General features: G+C 44.1%; 1 protein-coding gene and 1 long non-coding RNA gene across 2 annotated transcripts in view; one reads left to right on the top strand and one right to left on the bottom strand.

The window, feature by feature from the left end:
- Positions 1-22,877, bottom strand: part of NAV2 (neuron navigator 2) — a 457,796-nt gene that overhangs the window by 341,420 nt on the left and 93,499 nt on the right. The gene's annotated exons all lie outside the window — the stretch shown is intronic.
- LOC115079445 lies at positions 9,723-13,899 on the top strand. Its single transcript, XR_003853291.1, has 3 exons — positions 9,723-9,831; positions 11,326-11,456; positions 13,583-13,899. It is a non-coding gene; the product is annotated as an uncharacterized LOC115079445 (long non-coding RNA).

Raw genomic sequence — 22,877 nt, 5'->3', positions numbered from 1 at the left:
AAAGTTAGCTTCACTGGTTAAGAGGTGTGAGTTAAAGAACCTGTGCCTCCAACCACTGAATTAAAAAAATGGAGGCTCTCTCATCCAGACCAAGTGACCCAATGTGGGAGAGGCCGGACGGGCTGCCCAGATGCAGAGGTCCTGGTCTCATGGGCCCTGGGGTGTCATGTCTGTGGGTCCTCAAACGGGGGACCCCCAAAAATCCAGGGCTCCCCACCTTGGGGATTCCAGGTCTGTGGGCAACCAATTCTTTATCTTCCACTCACTTCCTCCTGAGCTGACGTAAAGTTTCAGTGGCAAAAAGGAAGTGAAAATAAAAATCCCTCTGTTCATTTGCCCTCCACAATATTTTTTTACCTGCCGATATCAAAATATTTGCTCTGAGACCTTGAAAACCTAGACAAATTGCTGAGGGCCGCTGTTTTTGTTCTCACAATGGGGGGGGCCACATAACCGCGGTGGGGAATAGACTTGCAGGGACTCATTCCTTGCCAGGCTTAAGTGACAACATTACCGCAAGAACCCCCTGGTTTACGCTCATCCTGGGGGGAAAAAGAAAAAGAAAAACTCTCTCTGCTGGTTCCCACTTTTGAGAGACGCCAGAGCGCAGAGCACACGGGACAAAATGTTATTTCAGGTCAAAAGAACTGACCTGACTACCTGTTAACTCTAAAATGAAGAACGTGTCACCAGAAAGAGCTTGTTTTATTCATTGATTTTCTGAGGAGGTTTTAGGGACCTACCCAGGGAACGTTCAAACACAATACAATCACTACAGCTTGTACAGAGCACACAAGCCTTGATAAATCCCGACAGGAGTATGCAGCAGCACAACCAGAGACCAACTCGCAACAAAGCTGAACCCGGAATCAATTACCCGAGACTTCTACGCTGATTTGTTTGCGTCATTAATGTGACCCTGATAATTTAGTGTTTTGCAGTGCTTGCTTTTTGCTCTTTATAGCTTGCAGTAAAAACTGTTGGCTGCAACCTTCCCTATAATTGAAAGGGTCTGGTGGAACCTTGTGAGAGAAACCTATCTCAGAAGATACAGATATATATATATATATATAAACCTTCCTCCGGCCAGGTTTGCCTCTTCTTGGCCCATAACTGCACAGGGGCCTATGAGAACATACCCCAGCAGCCCAACCTAATTATTAGAAACCGCACTGTTTTACCGCCTGCTAATTTAAGATCTGCATCCACGCTACAAATCATGGGAAGTATCTTAGCCATGGGGGAACACCTGGATGGAGAACGTGCACTCCCCCTCCCCCCGGCCTCATCACTCCATACAAGCAGCGGAGCGTGCAGCCTGCACAATACGGCTATTAAATTCCACCTGCCAGCGGGCAAAAGCTCCCTTTCAAGTTCCATAAAAACAGATTCCGATAAACTCCGGGCAGGATTTCGAAACAGTGCATCTCAACTATTTAATCTTCTTCAGCTTCAGGACACAAACAAAACCCTCAGAAAATTATAAAAAAAAAAATCATTCAGGTAAGTGCAGTGGGCCTTTTTTTGTATCTGGAATGTGTACGGGGTAGCAGGAGCTGTGCGCCATGGTCATAAGCAGGCAAATTAACTTTAAAATCAAATTGGAGAGATCCATAGCAGAGTTGTCTCAATCCTTGATTTAGGGATTTATAATACACAGAAAGCCAGCGTTAATTACAAAGTGCCCTGATTGTACTTTCCCACGCGGCGCCATCTTCCTCTCAGTCTTGCTGCTTCCGCGCATGAGTCGCATGTGGAGCCCCTCGACTCCTAAATTTCAACATCTTCTTCAATTCTTCGCCTGGTATGCCTCCCAGGCCGCTGGGATTCAAGTTCTGTCAATGTGGCAAAATGATGTCTCACTCTGGAAAATACCTACAAAAAGACAGCCACATCTCACAACAATAAAGCAACTACTAACCAACATGAAACTCATCCTAAACATTGACGAGACAGAAATAATCATGCTGGATAGAAAAAAACAAATCTCCTCACCTACCACCACTCAACATACTGAACCAAAAAGCGGCAGTCTCCCCTGTCACTCATGCGTGCAACCTAGGAGTCATAATTGACAATGAACTATCTTACAAGAAACACATCATCGCTAAAATCAAAGACTAATACCACAAACTCCTAAACCTAAGACATCTAAAACCTGTCCTTTCTCCGAACGACTTCAGAACAGTCCTTCAACTACTCATCTTCTCCAACCTGGACCACTGCAACTCTCTGCTACTCAACTTACCTCTCACCACCATACGACCACTCCAAATCCTCCAAAATACAGCCGCCAGAATACTCACTGGAACCAAAAAACATGATCACATCACTCCAACACTTATATCACTACACTGGCTCCCAATAAAATTCCAAATATCCATATTACACAAAATAATATCAAAAAGCATTAAAGTTTGTGGTATTACGCTGATTTGTTTGCGTCATTAATGTGACCCTGATAATTTAGTGTTTTGCAGTGCTTGCTTTTTGCTCTTTATAGCTTGCAGTAAAAACTGTTGGCTGCAACCTTCCCTATAATTGAAAGGGTCTGGTGGAACCTTGTGAGAGAAACCTATCTCAGAAGATACAGATATATATATATATATATATATATATATATAAAACATAGCTGCACAGGGGCCTATGAGAACATACCCCAGCAGCCCAACCTAATTATTAGAAACCGCACTGTTTTACCGCCTGCTAATTTAAGATCTGCATCCACCCAATGGAGAGTTGGGGGAAAAGAACCTAGTAAGAAGGCAGCTTTCAGACATCCAGAGGCAATGACCCAGCCATCTGAGTTGATGTCTCATGAGCAAAGCTTCAATGCTAATACTTATGCTGGTCCAGTGATCCTCGTACTTAGTCTCCAGGACACAGCACAAACACTGCTGATAGAAGCATTCAAGTGTATGGTGGTCTCAGCATGACAGTCTTATAAACCAAAAACTTTGTTGACTTCTGATGGTTTCTGCACATAAGAAAATAACATATGACGTCACCACATTGAGTCAGACCGAGGGTCCATCAAGTTCAGCATCCTGTTTCCAATAGTGACCCAATCCAGGATACAAGTACCTGGCAAGTACACAAACATTAAACAGATCCCATGATACTAATGCCGGTAATAAGGAATGTGGACAAGTGCAAAGGGATGCATATAGGGAAAATAACCCTCCTTGTAGTTACATAATGTTAGGTTGTATCCTAGGAGTTATCATCCAGGAAAGAGATCTAGGCCTCATAGTGGATAACACATTGAAATCGTCGGCTCAGTGTGCATTTTGCTCCCACTGTTTATGTACATTTATTTAACAAGGGGCTCCCAGGAGCCTGACCTTTTCATCTTCAACCTTCATAATTCTCTTCCTTTCCCCAAAACCATTTTCAGTCCAGATATTTCGTTCTTCTGTGCAGTGTCCCAAGCTGGTACAGATAGTGCTATGGGACACTCTGCTAAACAAGAGCTCTGGTGCAGGAGAAACTTACGCTATTGCTATTCAGCCTTTGTTGATTTAAAAAATTATTATTTTCTTTTTTAACAAAGCTATTTAGTGTTGCATTTTTTTTTTGTGCGAGTAGCACACACGTTCAACTGAAACCTTCCCTTGCCTGTGAAGCAGGAGCGCCTTACTCCTTCTGTCACTGTTACTAAGGTTTCTCAAGGCTGTTCCTTCATTCATCACGTTTTGGATTTTTAACCCATTTTTTCCAAATATTGCTCAGCAAGAACTACAAGTCCCTGCCCCAAAGAGCTTACAATATAAGTGGGTCCCCAAGACAACATGCAATAGTACAGGGTCAAAAGGCGTGCCAGTGGGGGAATGGGGAGTGGGATTTTATCCCTGGTTTCTCTGTTTCCTGCTCAGTTGACCTAAAGCTCCAAATAATCAGAGGACCAAAGAATTCATGGCTTTCAAATAACTTAGCAACGCTATGCAGGGGTGGGAACCAGCTCTCTTTTGGTCTTGGAAGGAAAGCCCAATGTTTGATTTAAAGATCAGAGCTGTAGCAGAAAAGCTAAGCCCCTCGTAATAAGCTGAGCCGATCAACTTATCAGCAGGGACTTTGGAAACGGGTTATTCACTTTCCCTACCTCAACACCCAGAAGTGGTTTTCTCCACAGCGGCCCCATCTTGTTCATCATCCCCCTCACTACTCTGCTCCATATATTTCTCTCTGTGAAGGTTGTTAGAAAGAGCATCAGAAAAAAAAAAAAAAAAATAAAATCACTATTAACGTGGCATTTCCATCCGGCAACAGTAAACACGCAAAGCATTTGGGGGAAAAAAAAAAAAGTCAAACTCCAGAGCAGTAAACGGCATTTAATAGAAATGAAAGGCACCTTGGCATGCATGGCCCTGGGAGCCAGAGAGACTCCAGGGAGTGAATGTCAGTAACTGTGAAGCAACTTCTTGACTCTGGCTCAGCTACACCCAGATTCTGACGGATTACAATACATAAAGCAATTTAAAACAAAAAAACCCTAATGCCTGGCGATGCATCAGTAGAGGACCTTCAAGTAAAACCTCTGAGTCACGAAACACTTGCCCTAAATAGCGCAGTCTCTCACTGTTGTATCTATGCCTGCATTAACGCCTTCTGCACCCACCATGCTGGCAGCACATTTTCTTCCTAACCCTTTGTCCATTTTTGAGGCAGCAACGAATTCATCAGTGATTTTCTGCATTTCCTTTAAGAACCTTTATTCTCTGTCATCTTAGCATTGTGCAGCACCCACCTTAAAAAAAAAAAAGCAACACATTTAATAACAGGAGCACGATAATGTGGTCATTTCATCAAACCGAGGGGCTGAACATGCCGCTGACGGTACCAGCTGGCAATCGGAGCAGAGCAGCTTTGAAGATGGAAACCTGGGCTATGAGTTCTAATTAAGTTAAAGCACGTGCATAGCAATACTTGTACTTAATGGATTTTCTCCAGGAATCAAACACTCATGGCAGGATCTCCATAACGGCCCGCATCAGCCAAAGTCGGTAAATACCACGAGAATCCAAGACACAGTGGCACAGCACATAATATACATGGCGGCATAATCAGAACTTCAGGCTAACTCACTCAAGTTTATTTTTACTTCCAAATACTAAATACATAAGAAGGTGGAGGTCAACAGTTTCTCTGAAAATAGCAATATTCTAATTTGGATTTCATAAACATGGCAAATTATATTATGAGATCTTTTTAACTTCTACAAATTTAAGTTTAACTGAATCCTTGGTCACAAGCAGATCTCATTATGATTAGCTTTACAGCAGGGCAGAAGGCTGGGAATGTTACTCCAAAACTTAAAGACCCAAGTTCAAAGCTAAACCAGGGAACCTCTTGTAACTTACGCAGGCGAGTGCTGTCGGGTTACAGAGGAGCTGCTCTCACACATCGGGTGAAGGGAGACAGCACATCTGGCAGACAGCTGTGGAGTGACACTTCAGTCTCACAAAATGCCCTCCCACCCCGCTTTCTAAGAGGACAGCGGGTGCAAAACTTATTTGCCACAAGATAATTGCCTCAGAAACGGGACGGGCATTTCTGGGATCAGAGTGGCCGACCGGGCAAAGAACGGCCACGCCGTGATGATGCCAGGCACTTCCCATTACAAACCGAACTTTCTCCAGTCAGCGATGGAGAACACGGGAGGAAATAAGCTACTCACTGGGAACACTGTCACCATCCTGCTCGGTGGCAGTCTCATAATGTGCCTTTTACCCAACAACGACCAATCAATGAAGAGGCAATCAAATAATCACTGTAATGGTTAAGTTGGGATATCCAGTTTAACTTTCAATAATTATGGGTTTGACATTTGCTTGGTTTTTGACTGTAAAACATTTCTACCCTCATCATAAGGAGTGGCGATATCTGCACGGAGTACCCTTACGAGAAAGCTGGGGGTGACCTACATGACGCCATAGATGTTACCATAAGAAGCTTGCTGGGCAGACTGGACAGATTATTTGGTGCTTTTCTGCCGCCATTACTATGTTACTATGTATGTATATATATATATAATATAAGTGGCTAGCATTTTTTTAAACTAACCTATCCTTAACCCGTGAAATAAATCCCTGCACTATTTGCACTGATTTCCGTCTCTTTGTTTAAATGGCACGTGAACGGGGCTTGTTCTCCTCCACCAGCAGAAACTAAACAGGACCGAAGCCGAGCTGAATCTCTAATGTAAGCAACGCAACTTTCCTTCCTGCTGCTCTCATGGCTAAGTAAGGTTTGCTCCTTTTCCCTCTTCTAAGTATGGTTAGGCGCCCGGAGCCTGCTAGCGAGGATGGAAAAAGCGTGCACAGCCCAGACCCAGCACCCTGCCAAATCTCTCTTTAGACAGACAAGGGAGCCAGGAGTATGCTGAGAGCTTGCCAGAGCCCTGCTGGGGGGGCTAAAATTAAACAAACAATTAACAAAAAAAAAAAAAGGATTTTTTTTTTAATGAAACATGAACACAAACCTAGGGCACTTACTGTGAGGTGAGAGCTTGCAAATCAAGCAAACACCTTGATACCAAAGCATGGTAAATGTAGACTGAAAAACGTTCTGCACGCTCTCCTTCCATAGAATGGGAGGACAAAATGTTGCTCTGGGTTTGGGTTGTTTTTTTTTTCCCCCCTAGCTAGCTTCCCCTGTCTGAAATGTAAACTCCTTCTGCCCTCTGTTGTTAGAAAGCAGAATATGCTCACGGAATCGGGTCAGGCCACTGCTGGCACTAAGAAAGGGCCTCAGACTCCTGCTCTGTGACCAGCATTCATTCTGAGAATCAACCAGGCTCGCAGGAAACCTTCCCGGCCAGCTGCCCCCCCCCCCCCCCCTTACTCATGTCCTTTCCTGTCCAGGCAAAACAAAGCGTACAGGAGTTTGGTTTCCTACCTTATCACTCATCTGCAGCCCGCACCAGTTTTAAGACTCCTTCTGGCTTTCATGGTGGAACGGCTTTCATCCTGCAGCACCACCCGTTTGCTTGTATTTTTTAATTCAAGAAAACGGGATGAGCATTTCTGATAAAAACAGAACGCACATTCCAACTTGCTGCACCCTCCTCGGTTGTAAAGGACTGAAAATACCATAAAACCTCTTTTGGGCACATTAAGCTCAGCTCAGATGGCATCTTTTCAGGCCGGGTGGCGGGTTATGAGCTTGACGGCCCCAATCTCATCGGCGTGCGAGGTAGAGCAGATGAATGGCCAACAGGCAGCGCTGGGGCTGGAAAAACGCCAGCCTGCGCACAAGCGCCCTTGGCAGCGCTCGGCGGGTTTTAGAGCCCAGCCGGACCACGTGCATGGTGCCCTGCTCAGGCCCATGCCTTCGCTAACTAATTTCCACAAAAACACTGAAACTCACCAAGTTCCCAAAGCTTAAAAAGATAAGAAAATAATAAAGCGCGCGCCTCCCTGCCAATCTGCGCTACTAACATCCAGGAAGTGCACGAAGCCACATCACCAAGAACCCCTTGCCAACAAAATCGGAAATTTAGCATGCGTAGTGTGCTGTTTGGTCCATTATAATTAAACAACATGCTTCGCTTTTAACAGCTGGACTAAATACACTTGTATCTGTTTAACCCAAAGTGTTTTAATAGTATATTTTGTTGTTTTTAATGATTGTGTACGCTATAATTTGTAAACCACTTAGATCTGCTACAGCTTGTATAGCAGTATAAAAAAAAAAAAAGTGAATAAATAAATAAATAAACAAACAAACATAATAATAATAATAAAATAAGCTCTTATATTTCTGGTCCTTCTGTGACAGCCCTGCATTAACATTCAGCTATCTCTTGACCTAGCATGGGCTCTTCTCCTCTCACCATTAGCCAACCCCTTAGTTGCTACCTTCTTCCCCTATTGCCTTCCAAGTCAACCACAACTGCTCCCCGGTTTTTCACGTGTGTTCATAACGCAGTCATCACGCAGGCAGCTTCCTTCCAGTTTGGTACATCTGCACGCAGAATCCCACCCGTGGGGGTCTCACCGTTACGCAATGACCGGGGCAAAGCTGAAAGATTCCAGCCTGGGCCCTAACCACACGGCCACCAAGACCATTCCCAGCAGGTAAAGAACTTTACAAGCGCACACAGACACCTCTGTCTTCACTGGCAGGTGGCTGCGCTGCGTTGTGCTCCATTACTTTGCGAATAATTGATGGCAATTACCATCGTTAAAAGAACAAAACAAAGCTCTCATTTAGAACGACTGGGAAAACAAAGCTTCCTATCTTCTCATCTTTGCAAAGGCTATGCTTCTTCAAAAAGACATTGCATGCTATTCAAATCAATGGACGTCCAAGTAGAAAGAAAGAACAAGCTGAAAAAAAATGCTTTGGGGGTTTTTTTCCAGGAGTGTGAAGTGGGATGAGGGTTCTGCATGGAACACTTTGTCTAAAAAACACTGCTCAAAACTGTGAAGCAACGGCTACAATCCATGCAGGAATTCCATGAAGACTGATTTACAGTTTCTTCAGCTTCATAAAAGCTAAACCGCATGGATTACCAGAGCCGGGCCGCAGTGTGAACAGACTAAAAGAGTGTGCACCAGCACCGAGTTTTCACTGTAAGACATCTTTGCGGGGGATAGCACTTTAAACGCCCTTCTGAGAGGCTGCAAGTCTTCCAGGGATCAGGTGCACACCGCAGTACTGATGCTAGAGGAGGAAACTGATACACCGGATGAGGTCCAAGGTCCCTATCGGCCATCACATTCTGCGTTTCTATGGCGCCGGCCCAGAAATGGGAAAGGACAACCAAAAATAACAGTTCCACATCATTTCCCCCACCCGAGGAAGGGAGACTGCTTTTAATGGCCAGGCCACGAATTTGGATACCTGTATTCAGCGGGGGGGGGCCACCTGCAGACTCCCCAGGCACTGGACACATCCTTCACACTCAAGACCAAAACGAATAAGCTTTTATCCGAGGTAATTACATCCTTTACATCCCAAGCGAAGCAGTTTTAGAATTTGACACAAATGGGAAGCGAAGCACCTAATCATCAGTGAAGAATAAATTACTGGCAATAAAGTCTCCAGTGCCTGGGCAGATGAACAGGACGCTTCACCCTGGAGGGCCTGCAATCACTTAAAAGCAGCAACCGCCCGGCGATGACATCATTTAAACGCAAAGCATCTCAGAAACTCAGAACACCATTTGGAAATGGGGCCGTACACATGGGCTGATAAGGCAGGAAGGCTACGGCTCGCAGCTATAAAGTAGCACTGCGTCTCGGAAAGAAATGTAAGGTCTCAGGCGCATGCTCAGAATAGTCCCTTTTTTTTTTTTTTTGGTACTTTTGGCTTCTGGAAGGAAACAATCACGTTACAAGCATGGCCGAAGCTGGAACATTAAACCACCATTGAAAGGTTAATGTGATCCCATGACTCAGGAGAAGGTCATCTCTACAGGAAAGGCTCATTTCCCGTGCATCGCCATGCACTCATCTCCCCCCCCCCCCCAAGGGTCAAGCCGGTGACTCTTACTTTCCTTAGGTTTCAGTATTACAACCGCTCGGGTCATTTACTTGTGAAAACGTCGTCGTTGGACTTAATTCAAAGTCCACGGGGTTTGTAATGGATTTCTGGAATGACATGGAAGTGCTTTACTGAGGGCAAACGAATATGCGATAAGCGTCCCTGGTACCAACTTTCTTACTTTCTATTCATTTGGAAATCAGACTCGGGACTGCAAAAAAACCCAGATGGACGTAGGACAATGGCTGCCCAGTCCCCCTTCCCTTCCCCACCGCCATGGATCCTCCGCGCTTCTTCCTTGATTTCCGATACTGGTTCTCCCTCCGTCCCCGCCACTGGAAGGTAAGTTCCTCTGGTTCGTCATGTGATGAAATGTTTCCCTAAGTCACTCCTGACATTAGATTTAATTAATATTTTTAACTCTTACATTCTGAGCTAAAAGCATCCCCAACGGGGACTTCCTGTCCATCAACCTGCTTACCACAGAAATATTCCTATTTCCACAGCAGTAACATAAGAACTATCTATGAGTCTGTCTTTAAATGTAACAGAGCCTCAACCAATATTATTATTATTGTAATGTACTTTACATTTATTATAACCCACTTTGAGGGCATTCATGGTAAAAAGCAGAATATAAATTACCCCAAACAATTAAATAAATGTCACCCCACTTATCATCATATAATAAATGAACAAGTAAAAATAGATTATCTAATAAATAAAAACCTTGCACCATTCTGGTGTATTCAGCCATCTAGAGACATTAGGATATACTGTTAGGGTAAAAGAAAAAAGATCTGGCAAGCTTCAAGTCGGTGCATTGCTGGGATGGTTGGCTGGGCCTCTGGCCTGTGAGTCACAGGGTGGCTCTGATGGATTGAAACGCAGGAAGTCACAAGGACTTTGCTGGCTGCCTGAAGCCTAGATTAGCAGTCCCAGTCCCTGAGGAATCCGACTGGTCCTCACAGATACCAGGGGGGGGGGGGGGGTCCCAGAAACGCGTTCCCAACAGTTTGAGGGCTAGAGGGCCAAGGGGGGGGGAGGGGGAGACATCTCTGTCCTGGCACCAAGTGAAGTCCCCACAGCCAGGAATGACTTTACCGACCGTTTCTCTTCTAAAGAGGATCCCGAGGCAGCAGAAGAAAAAAAAAAGCCAATAAAATGAATAGCATAACATCAGGAGACATCCACCTTTGTCTGTGTGGCTATCAGCGCTCTGCATCTACGGCAGAAGCAGAACTGCACCACTCACCTAGGAGTGCTCCATGATAAATGAGCATAGCTCAGCCTCGGCTCTCAGACGCCGAGATATTAAATATGTCTTCCTTCAGTCTAATGAAAACTTAACAACGGCAGCTTAATAAATAATTCAGCTGCTTCTCAAGGGAAGGGCTGGCAGAGAGCACAGAAATCAGACACCCAAATAGATGACAACATTATCGGTCGGCATTGGTAGCTGTGACCTCGGGCCAAACAGCGCCAGGAGTAACCACAACGCTGGCGAGCCAAACCGGCAGAGGCCACCACCCACCACCCACCCTGCAAACGGCGCTCTGCAGCTCGCAGCTACCCCTCGGCAGTCCCAGATGTTTTACAGATTTAGAAATCGGCGTAAGCAACTCCAATCAGCTGCCACGAGCCAAGCAGAACGAATAATCGCCAGTGCTGCAGGTGACAAGAAGGTACTAAGTGTAGGCAGAAAGTGACCCATCCAGGCTGCCCAGCAATCTACTATTTCATTATTTTTATTTATTCTTCGTTGCTCTGTGCAGGTTACCCCAATCAATAAATCACGGGTTTTCCTTTTTTTTGTCTCCATCATTTATCCACTAGGAATCCTCCGTGCTTACCCCGTGCCCTTCTGAATTCCGCTACCATCCTTTCTTACTAATGAGTAACATGACCCGATGAATACTACTGATACACTGGAACCACCTGATTTCTTACGGGAGTTGACAGAACAGGTACAATGTCAACGAGTTTTGATATCCCACATATAACTCTGTGCACATTGGTAGAATCTGTTCGTATTGATTTATTTTCTAAAGAACTGTGCTTGCTGGTGGTTGAGAAAAATCAGAACCGGGGACGTAAAGGTTATCATAATTTAATGTAGATTTAACGGAGAAGTAGATACCGCACTTTTTTTTTTTGAAGGTTCATTTTTAAGCAAACAAAACATTCTATGCAGAACTAATGGCATTTAATGTCTGGGTCACATGTTCACATGTATACATGATCCCAAAATAAAGTACCCGCCATGGACTCCCCCGATGCCTTGAATATTTAGTGTGGACAAGACACAAAACAGAAAAGTTATTAGGAGGGGAGGGGACAGACCTGGTGATCTCACAAGCCTGCTTTCCTTCCCTTGGGAAGGCACTGCACTTTGATGCTGTCAGAACGAAGAAGACCATTTTGACCTTGGAAAGGGGTCTATCTGATCGCAGACCCTGCCGTTCAGTTTGCTACGAGACCATTCACAAAGGCTGCGAGGAACGCGTCCGGTTCTAACAGCTCGGGCAGTCCTTCCCATTACACTCTGAGGACGTTTTCCCACAAGCCCAGCAGAGGGCAGCTCGCACCGAGATAAACTCTGGCTCCGTAACAGTTATCAGAAGCAACCCAGCCAAAAACTATTTTGCCAAATCACAAGTAGAACACAACAAAAACCACAGCTATAAACTGAAAAATTTAACAGCTATTAAGAGCACTGGGGTCCAGATGCAAGAGTCATTTGGTTAATAATGTAAGCGTAAGGATGGTTTACTGGGCAGTTTTAAACAGGTTTGGGGAGAAGGGATGGGCGGGTGGGGTTAAGAGACTATGGACTGGCGAGGATTCGGCGTCACGCTTTGGAGGGGGTGCAGGGATTGGCTGCCCTCTAATCTGAACCTGTTAATTTACAGATACCCGGTTAAGTAGCGTGTTATGCGGCCACACAAAGCCGGATAACAATAACTTAACCTGCTATGTTCAAACAGACGCTTATGTTTTTGTTATCCGGTTATATATAGGCAGATAACTTTAGGTTGGTTATATTCAGCAGGACATTTATCCCGCTGAATGAAAGTTAGCCGGATAATTTGTCCACTAACTGGCTCACTGAATATGGAGCATATTTAATATGCACTGCTGTTTACAAAATCCTCAATCAGTTACCCGGGGCGGTAGCTATGGATGGCTGAAAGTTACGTGCATGGTGACCCGGCCTCTGGCGCTGCCTGGATGGTGCTGAATGTGCAAGCTCAGGACACAAGGCCAGGGAGGTGACGACGCCTGCAGCACCTGCCGCCCACCAACCCCAGCCTCTCCGTTTCTGCCTGGAACGCTGAAGCAGACGGAACGTCCGGCTTAAGTACTACCACCAACACGGCAGAAATTACCGGAACTTCAGTCTTCAAAACAGGGCACCAACCAGACTGCTTTTGCCACCGCTTGCTCATCTGTTCATGGATGCCCTGCCAGCGCTGAAAAAATGGAATTTGCACAGGGAAAGTTATCACATGGATAGCACGGTGTACTCATGGTAATAAAGCATGAAGGCTTACCAAGATGGAACAAGAAAATTCTAGAAAACAAATAGGTAGGCGATCTATAATGGCCGTCAGGTAAACAAAAAAAGAATAGATGCCTTGATCTTTTCCAAATATTTATTAAAGTAGAGACGTGTAGGCGTATTCATAAAAATGCTCAACTTAGCCTGAGTTTCGCAGCTCAACAGCCGCTGCCTCAGGGGCTTGGACAATCAAGAATCTCAGATGAGTATAAAATCATCAAGGGAAGGTCACTGTGAACCAACACTGAAAGATAACTTGCAAAACACCGTCATGTATTCAGTCTCTACTCGGCCTGAGTCAGGCATTTTTATGAATACGCCTATATGTCTCTACTTTACTAAATATTTGGAAAAGATCAAGGCATCTATTCTCTTTTTGTTTACAAGAAAATTCTATACTGTTTACACCAATAATCCACTAACTTTTCTCTAAGCCTCAATGACAATATCTACCAATAATCTCCTATATCTGTCCAAAGATAAATTGACGTATGTGAAAATAATTGCATTTGTCATGTTTGTTTCCCCCAGGGCTGATCTTTTCCATCCATTCTGCTACAGCTAGATGAAGAAATGGAAGTAATAATGATGTTTCTACTTAGGCACAAAACAACAAGATTATATCTTATTTGATGTGATAATGACCCAAGGAATCCAAAGAGACAGTTTCCTATGTATCACTAATCTGCATCCCATGCCCAGGTCTGAAAATGTCTGCTCCTTTTGGACATCCAGCTTGACTGGACACCGGCCTTCGTTGGGTTACGTACCAACTACCCAGGCATTGTTTCCATTTCATAAACAACTCCCCAACCTTACTTAGCCTCTTATGGTCTTGCCAAGTCATCACAACGACAATCCTCAACCAGTAACCACAGATTGCATCACCACTCTGGAAACCAAATAATGTGGACCCTAAGTCTGGTTACTAGGTGTCACTGCTATGCAATGGCTGGAATACCCTCTCCCCTCCCGGGAGGAGGGGCTGTGACTGCTACTTCTGCAGCAGTCTGGCTCTGGGTGGCCCATCCCACTTGTCTCCGATAAGCGTCCTTCGCACTTTGGTGTCTTCTACTTCCTTGCTTCATTCTTTTCCACATTCCCATTTAAGATTTGCTCACTTTAATCCTTATTTTGTTTGCTTTGTAATCCAGGACTAGTATTTACATTCTCTTACAGCCTCCTCTACCACTCCTGTATCTGACTCTGTCCTCCCTCCCTACATATCTACTGTATGAATTTTAACTTTCGTTAATTATGTTCTAATCAATGGCGTCATATTAATCCTAGTGGAAATGGAAGTGCTCACATAGCCCTGTTTATCCGGCAGGCTGCGAAGATATAAAAATTAGCAGCTGGGTCTGCTGTCTGGCAGACTGAAAGTACAGTAATAACTATAACTAGAAGTTTTGATGGCAACACAGGTGCTCAGGTAACTGGGTCTGTCTGTGCTCCTTGTGTTGACCAGATCAGTGCAACAGGTCAGTGGTGGCGGAGCACCATTCAGAGAGACCATAGGTATCTGGGATGCTGGATATTGGGATAATAGCCACACTGGTGTCTGTGAGTGTGAGACCTTGTGGTCAGACCCCGGAGAGAAGGCGTGGGGGATGTGAACTAAAAATGGGGATCTTGCATGCTGAGCTACCCAAGGAGGGTGGAGTACTAAGGAAGAAGACCACAAAAGCTGTCCTGGATAAGGAACGATGCCACGCAAGTGGTCATGTTTCCACGGTTCGCAGCTGGGGTGTAATCTTTAGCAGTGTGAACAGGAAGAGCTGGGCAGACTGGATGGGCCACGGCTCTATGACGTAAAACTCTTAAGTACCAGGACAAACACAGGATCTGTGTGCGTAAACCCACGTTAATGGGCTTTTTAAAAATTAACCCAGGGAGAACAGTTATTATGCATAAAAGAATCTGCTTACGTATTTTTATGCGCAGTGCAAAAAGGCGTTCTGGGGAGGGGCACAGAGGCGTGATTTATGCACACACCTGCAATTTTCAAAAGCTCACACGTAAATACGCGCGCACAAAGTTGCGTCTGCTTGGGCGTGCGTGTGTGTGTGTGTGTGTGTGTGTGTGTTATGTCCGCACTGGTTTCATGCACACCCTGCAAATTTTCAAGGCGCAATACTCCGCTCAAAAATGCAGGCTCGGGTTTGCGGGTACAAAGAACACGCAAAGTTCATCCTACGCTTGCTGATTGAAAATTGCCCTCATGACATCTGCAGTTGTCTCAAGCACATTCACAAAAAAAAAATCACATTTTTTAAATCATTTATGACCTGTAATACTTAATTCAGCAGCTACTTTAATTTCTTTTCTTAACCCCCCCTAAAAGTTAGGTTACTTGTCCGTTCAATGCAGATATATAGAATTTCACAAATTTTGGATTTTGAGCCAGGTTCCCCTGTGGTAGGAAATGAGCGGCCAGATTAGGCCCCGGGAGCTGCCGAAACCCACAAGAGTTCACGTCAAGGCTGCAACGGAATAAAAACGCTGCCTCTTCGTTTCAGTCCCACAGACAAATGAAATCAGGGGAGCTCGTCTGGTTTGCTTGGGGGCGGGAGGGAGAAGCGGTTTTGTTTTCATTTATTTCTGTGAATCTCAAAAAAAAAATCTCGCAAAATCATTCAAATCTGTGAAATATGGACCACGGAACTTCACCCAACCTAAGGAAATGCAAAATACACAGAGAGATAATCCTGGAACTTCTGTCTCAGGGAGCATAAAGTGAGGCCCCCCCCTTGAAGAATCATTTTCTTGCCCCATGTTCAGTTCCGCTGTCCCATTCCCTTGAGGTGTTACTGTGGGGGGGGGGGGGGGGGGGCGAGGGTGTCTGGGAGGGGGAATCTTCTCTTTCCATCCCGCCCTCAGGCAGAAAAATGGAGCAAGTCCTGGGATCACCTGACTGTGAGCCCCCAACCATCTGCACGTTCTGCGGGTCCTCCCCCACCCATCCCTGGTGTGCCGGCTCCACGTGTCTGACCCTGGGCCTTCCATTTAGCAGCTTCATTAATAATTTGCCAGGAGAACAAAAGAAAGAGAGAGTCCATTAATACTGCAATGAAACAAAGAAAGCAGTTTATCCCCTGGGCCGCGAAACAAAACACAGACAGAAACCTGTGTTATGCACCTAAGACATTCACAATTGGGTCAATTTTGGTTTTTTTTTTTATTTCAAACATGTAATTTTTTTTTCTTTTAATGCATTCTTTCAATACTTGGCACTGAGCTGCAGTGAATTAACGGCTAGCAGCTAAGAATCAGCTGGCCCTAGGCTAAAGAAATGGGCTTGCCGGGCCAGCTCAGTGGCAAATGCTGCGCGTCAGATTCCAGACTCTGGCCTTCCATCACTCACAGTTCTTGGGTAAGAGAAGCCTCAGCCATCCCTCAATGACGACACTTAGTGGCTGGAGTTGGGGGTCCTCGTGGCTGAGTTCAGGCACATAAGAACATAAGAAATTGCCATGCTGGGTCAGCCAAGGGTCCATCAAGCCCAGCATCCTGTTTCCAACAGAGGCCAAACCAGGCCACAAGGTCCTGGCAATTACCCAAACATTAAGAAGATCCCATGCTACTGATGCAATTAATAGCAGTGGCTATTCCCTAAGTAAACTTGATTAACAGCTGTTAATGGACTTCTCCAAACCTTTTTGAAACCCAACTACACTAACCGCATCCTCTGGCAACAAATTCCAGGGCTTAATTGTGCGTTGAGTGAAAAAGAATTTTCTCCAATTAGTCTTAAATGTGCTACTTTGATGGCACCTGTTTAGTTAATATAACTCGACACATTTAAGTTTGAAATTATGTGCCTTATTGTGAACCATTGTGACAGCAACTAGCTTAACGACAGTGTAGAAAAGATTTTAAATTAAATAAATTAAATAAATAATCGGTGTAAATAACCGATTCACATCTACTCGTTCAGGACCTCTCATGGTTTTAAAGACCTCTATCATATCCCCCCTCAGCCATCTCTTCTCCAAGTTGAATAGCCCTAACCTCTTCAGCCATTCCTCATAGGGGAACCATTCCATCCTCTTTATCATTTTGGTTGCCCTTCTCTGTACCTTCTCCATCGCAACTATATCTTTTTTGAGATGCGGCGACCAGAATTGTACACAGTATTCAAGGTGGGGTCTCACCATGGAGCGATACAGAGGCATTATGACATTTTCCGTTTTATTCCCTTCCTAATTCCTAACATTCTGTTTGCTTTTTTGACTGCTGCAGCACACTGAGCCGACGATTTCAATGTGTTATCCACTATGATGCCTAGATCTTTTTCCTGGGTGGTAGCTCCTAATATGGAACCTAACATCATGTAACTACAGCAAGGGTTATTTTTCCCTATATGCAACACCTTACACTTGTCCACATTAAATTTCATCTGGTTTGTGGCCCTTCTGGCAAAAGGTCATCACCGTGTTGGATGGGCCGAGTTGAGAGGAAGATATAAATATATAGAGGGGAAAAAAAAATCCCTGGAGTAGTTGTGAATGAAGATTTGCAGCCCGACAAAGGCTTGTTCCAACTGAACCAGGATCAGGAGGAAACTGCTGAACAAAAAAAAATATAGGAGGCTACAACTGAAGGTTACTGGCTCTGTAGCCCCAGTAGGAAATAGAGCTGAAAGCCCAAGGAAGTAAAAGGAAACTGCCAGGCAAAAAAAAAAAAAAAATCCCTCTTGCATAGGTAATATAAATTGCAGTCTTCATTCATATATGTGTACAGTTCCATGTGGCTATATTTTGGGGTGAGGCAGAAGGTTTACTTCCTTCTCAGTATCCCTGTGACTGGATCGAGCTGGGGAGGAGTTCTGGTTCTGTAGGGTCTATGCCATAATATAATTTTATTTGATTGCAACCTCGGGAGGGTTCATACTCGATTCCCAGTTATCATTCCATCTGCACATCAACGTGGTAGTGAAAAATGCATTCTTTAAACTGCGCTTTTTATGAAACCTATGGCCTTTTTCTCAGTGACTGCAATTTTCAGTTGGTGATATGTAAGGGTGCTTCAAGGAGTTCTCTGTGGAGACAGAGCAGTTGGGTTGTGGTAAGAAAGCAGAAAGATAACAGCAGCGAGATAAGAATGCAGCGATCAGATTGTGACAATAGGCCAGGCTATAAGACTGTTAAAGTATGTTAAAGTTTAGCCAGAACGGTAAAATATGTTAACGGTCAGCATTAGTTTTGCTTCTGCCTTCTGAGCCCAATTTACACGAAATCATATGACTTACAAGAATTATTATTAGCATATAAGATAAGAGTACTAACTAGAAAAATGCTCAAAGATCACTTCTTTTTTTTACACTCACTTTATCGAAATTTATTAATCACTTGCACCCATAAAGGTGAATTTTAAAAGGCCGACCCGTGCATTAATTAGGGGATGCGCAAATATGTCGGACTTGCACGCGCCGAGCAGATGATAAATGGCGCAGCGTTCACATCTCGGAGGTTTTCACAAAGGGGCAGTAAACGGGCAGGGTCTGGGTAGGGCACGGGTGTTTGGGGGCGAGAATTTGAGACGTGCGTATAAATACTCATGCAGTGCGGCACCCCCTGCCGCATGAATTTACTTCTGCTATGGATGCCATGTAAGTTAGAAAATAAAGATAAGCAGGCAGAGCTGCAGGATTTCAAGGGTTGGGGATAACTGGGGGAAGTGAAGGCTATTAAACTAGGGGGTTCTGGAGGACCTCTCTCAACTGGGTGAACTGGGGATGAACCGGTAAAACTGGTAAAGGTATCGGCACGCACCCCTTTTAAGATCCCCCGATTTACGTGGTAGACGTGGTATTTGTGCTGCTTGCGCGCGCCCAATTAATATTTGGCGCACATGTGCATGTGGCCAGGCTGTTTTATAACATGCATGTATGCACACACACAAGTTATAAGATAGCCGCGTTCCCGGATGCAGGCCGAATGCGTGGAACATGTGTGCCCGCGCACCAGTTTGAAAGTTACTGTGTCTAAGGTTCTACACAATTTACAGTACAAAACATTCACAGCTAAAAAAATAAATAAAACAGACAGATAACAAAAACATTACTATTCATCAAATCCTAAAATCAAATCAAATCCCATCTGGATGCAGTAACTGTTTTCAGTAGACATTACTTTCCAGCCTGAGGCTTTAACTGTGTGCTTTTAACTGTTTTCGGCATTTGACGTTGTTGATCCATGTTAAACCTAATCGTTTATTTTAGTTTGTTACCATCTAGAACTGTGGACAGAGCAGGCTACAAGTTTTTTAAATAAATAATAAACACATATTTCTATATACTGTTAGCCATGGAGTTCTTTGGAAAAATGGGTTGTAAATATATAAAATTTATATACATTTACATTGACACCCAAAGAAATCAAGTAGGCCAAAGACAGGTATAATTCCAGGTACCGTTTTGCAGTTCCTGTTAGCAGATCTATTTAAGTTAATTCAGAATAATTAGGTAACAAACTTCTTGCCAGCTTTCAATTTCTATAAAATAAAATGCAATGAAACAAACTTTTACCTATGTGAAACAAAGTTAGGAGAAGTGAAGTGATGTAAAGATTCATACTCTAATCTTTCTTTTTGGGATCAGAGCTTGCATTTATCTTGAGGACTTATATTTAACTGATCACTCCACTCTGCCTTACAGGACACACTTCTGCCATTAATGGAAGTGTTTCCTCCAGAAGGCCAGGGCTGGAAACATCCATCAATATCTCTACCATCCCCCAGAATAGCAACTACTCCTGTGAGCCAAAAGAAGGTCACCCACAGCAGGTAGCCTTTCACTTCTAGACCACTGCCTGTATCAGGCAGCAGCCAGCGGACTGTGTCTAATATTTCCCCCATTACAAGCAGCTACTCTCAACATTTTGCTCATCAATGAACAGAAATGCTTTAAGCACCAGCCTCTTTAATGCCTTACTCGAGAGAAACCCCCTTCCCTTCCAAGATAACACCATCTCACAAAGTTTCGCTATCCCCAATCCTCTTCCTGACACCATCAATGGAAGCCATGCGCTCATCTGCAGTAAGTCCCTACAGAGGCCGGAAATACGTCTCATACTTCCAAACCCCAGCAGTTGAAAGACGCACTGGTTCTGTCTAGACACAAAGCTAAGTTAGGGAAGCGTGCCGTGCACATGTTTGTGTTCTTTAAGGTCATGTGATCATTCAGAGGCCCTCTATATTCTGACCTAGGAACCTGAACTTTCTGAGCATTTGTGAAGCAAGGCTCAGGATAACGAGCAGCTACGGCGCCATGTATCTTGCGCAATACACATTTTGAAGCGGCAGAATTTTTATAACCGGAGCAATATGATTGGCCAAAAATGTAATTAATGTACCTTAGTGCTTTACCCACCTCACATTTATTGTAATTCAGAAATGCCAGCTAAGCGTTATGAATATGAGATATGTCATATTGGGTCAGACCAAGGGTCCATCAAGCCCAGTATCCTATTTCTAACAGTGGCCAATCCAGGTCTCAAGAACCCGACAAGATCCCAAACAATAGATAGATCCCATGCTGCTATCGTGCGGTGGTAAGTAGTGGCTATTTTTTAAGTCTACCTGGTTAATAACAGTTTATGGCTTCCCCAGGAACTTGCCCAATCCTTTTTAAAAACCAGCTACACCAACATCTTTCACCACATTTAATGGCAATGAATTCCAGAGCCTAATTGTGCGTTGAGTGAAAAAGAATTTTCTCTGTGTGTGGAAGAGGAGGTTACTTATCTAGAGGGACTGCCCAACCTCAACTTTCAGGGCTTGGATGAAGAGATCCCTTTCTTTACTACTAGTTACTCTGAGGTTAATCACATTAGATGAGCTTTCCACTCATACCCAGGCACAACAGACAGACAAAAAAAACGTAGCTGAAATTATTCTTATTGGGAATTTCAAGAGAAATGACTGTACGTTGCACGGTACATGCAAATAGCAGAGCAAGACGAAAATCACTTGCCTGAAAGCAATGCCAATCTCTCTGCTATGCTAAAGTATTCATAACACCTAAAAGAAAGAGTCTCCCCCATCCCTCATCACCCCAACGTTGGCTTCACAGAGGAGAACCGGCACACAGAACTGGGACGGGCAGTACATCATCCTCAAACCTTAATATCTGTCTAAGGTGGCCAGCGTTGCTTGCTCCACTGCAAGAGTCTGTTAGCAATAGCCCCAGAGGGAAAGGAAGATCCTCAAGGCTACAGTCCGTTGTACCAAAGATTTAAGTGAAAACTACAAATGTATAGTCAGTGAGTTGTCACTAGTGCCCTGGAAAAGGCCTATCCCAGGGGGGGCGTAACTGCCAGCCCAGGAGATCCAGATCAGTCAGCTGACAATCCTGGGTTTCTGGAATAGTCCACTAAAAGCAGATTCACCGTAATAAAAAAATAAATAAATAAAAAGGTTTAGTAAGGGAACAGGCTTATTTGTGCATAATAAAGGCCGGCAGAAAAAGAGCCACGTGCTCCATCCAGTCTGCCCAGCAAGATTTTTCTTCATCTCCATCATTTACCCACTTTGTGCTTATTCCATGCCCTTTTGAATTCCATGACCATCCTTGTCCTCACTACCTCACAGATAACAATGGTAAGAAATTTGTAAGCAATATATATTTTTTTTAATTACATGCGGAATACCTGTAACCACCGAAATTCATTACTGAGTGAACAGCAGTCTTCTCACCTTCCTTCCTTGCAATGGACATGTTGGCAATGACGACATCATTCATGGCGTATTGTATAGAAGTTCCTACAAACTCTTGGCTTATATGTGGGGTTTTCAATGTGAACCAACTTACTATTACAGTAAAGAGGCAAGATCCACAATGGAATGTACCGGGAGACAAGGCGAGAGCTTTATTACACTCTCAAACAGCCAAATAGCATGCTTTTAAACATATCACACTTCTAAACAGCAAATAAACTTCAAAGCTCTTATCACACTACTAAACAGAAAATATTGTATTTCAAACCTCTGTCACACTCCTCTCTGCAAGCAAAGTAGTTTAGCAAGGTAGACAGATCCCAGTTTTATCCAGTAGAAAACCCTCAACTCATCAGTTCCTGCTTCAGCAGCAGCTCCTTCATTCCCGACTTATGCAAATACACAGAAAGTAGCAGCAGTCGGTGCAAAGACAAATACAGTTACGCACTGGCAACTGGAATCTGTTTGGCTACTGCTGCAGCAGTCACACTTGATTGCACTGCAATGAGGTTCCATCAGCGTGGAATCTGGCCCCGTGGCCCATCATGGAGTCCAAAGCACAGTGATGGCGACAGTCAAAATCTGGATGACAACCCAGTGCATTATACGGCCACACGCCATCACAGCCAGAAAGCTGAAATCTTTCAGCGATGAATATCTGCACTTTAGCCAGCTACAATGCAATCTGAAAAAAAATGCCATCTTGCTTCTGAAATATACATAGACTTTGTGGTTAAGCTGCATGGACAGACTCTGTTCTATCATTTTAAAAACACAATAAAAATATCATGAAGTACCATTCATTTTCACTTAGACCAGTACATTTCAAAACTGAATTAGATAATAGCTTTTGCTTTACAACCAGAAATGTCACCCCCACCTCCTCTATCTCGTACGGCATTTGAAAATAAAACCAAGAGATGAATTCCAGGCTTAGTTTCTATTAATAAGCGTTCACTGAAAAAGTGGTACTGCCCTCACAGAAAATGTATTTGATCAAACAGAGGAATCGAACATTCATCATTCAAGCCATTGTAAATATCGAGTCCATGGTCCTGGGCTATTACTCATTTTGGCTTTGACGTATGAAGCTGTTTAACTCCACCTG

The sequence above is a fragment of the Rhinatrema bivittatum genome, chromosome 17, assembly GCF_901001135.1.
Source record: "Rhinatrema bivittatum chromosome 17, aRhiBiv1.1, whole genome shotgun sequence".
Classification (NCBI taxonomy): Eukaryota; Metazoa; Chordata; class Amphibia; order Gymnophiona; family Rhinatrematidae; genus Rhinatrema; species Rhinatrema bivittatum.
The sequence above is the reverse complement of the archived record's forward strand: the minus strand, read 5'-3'. Positions and strand labels throughout refer to the sequence as shown.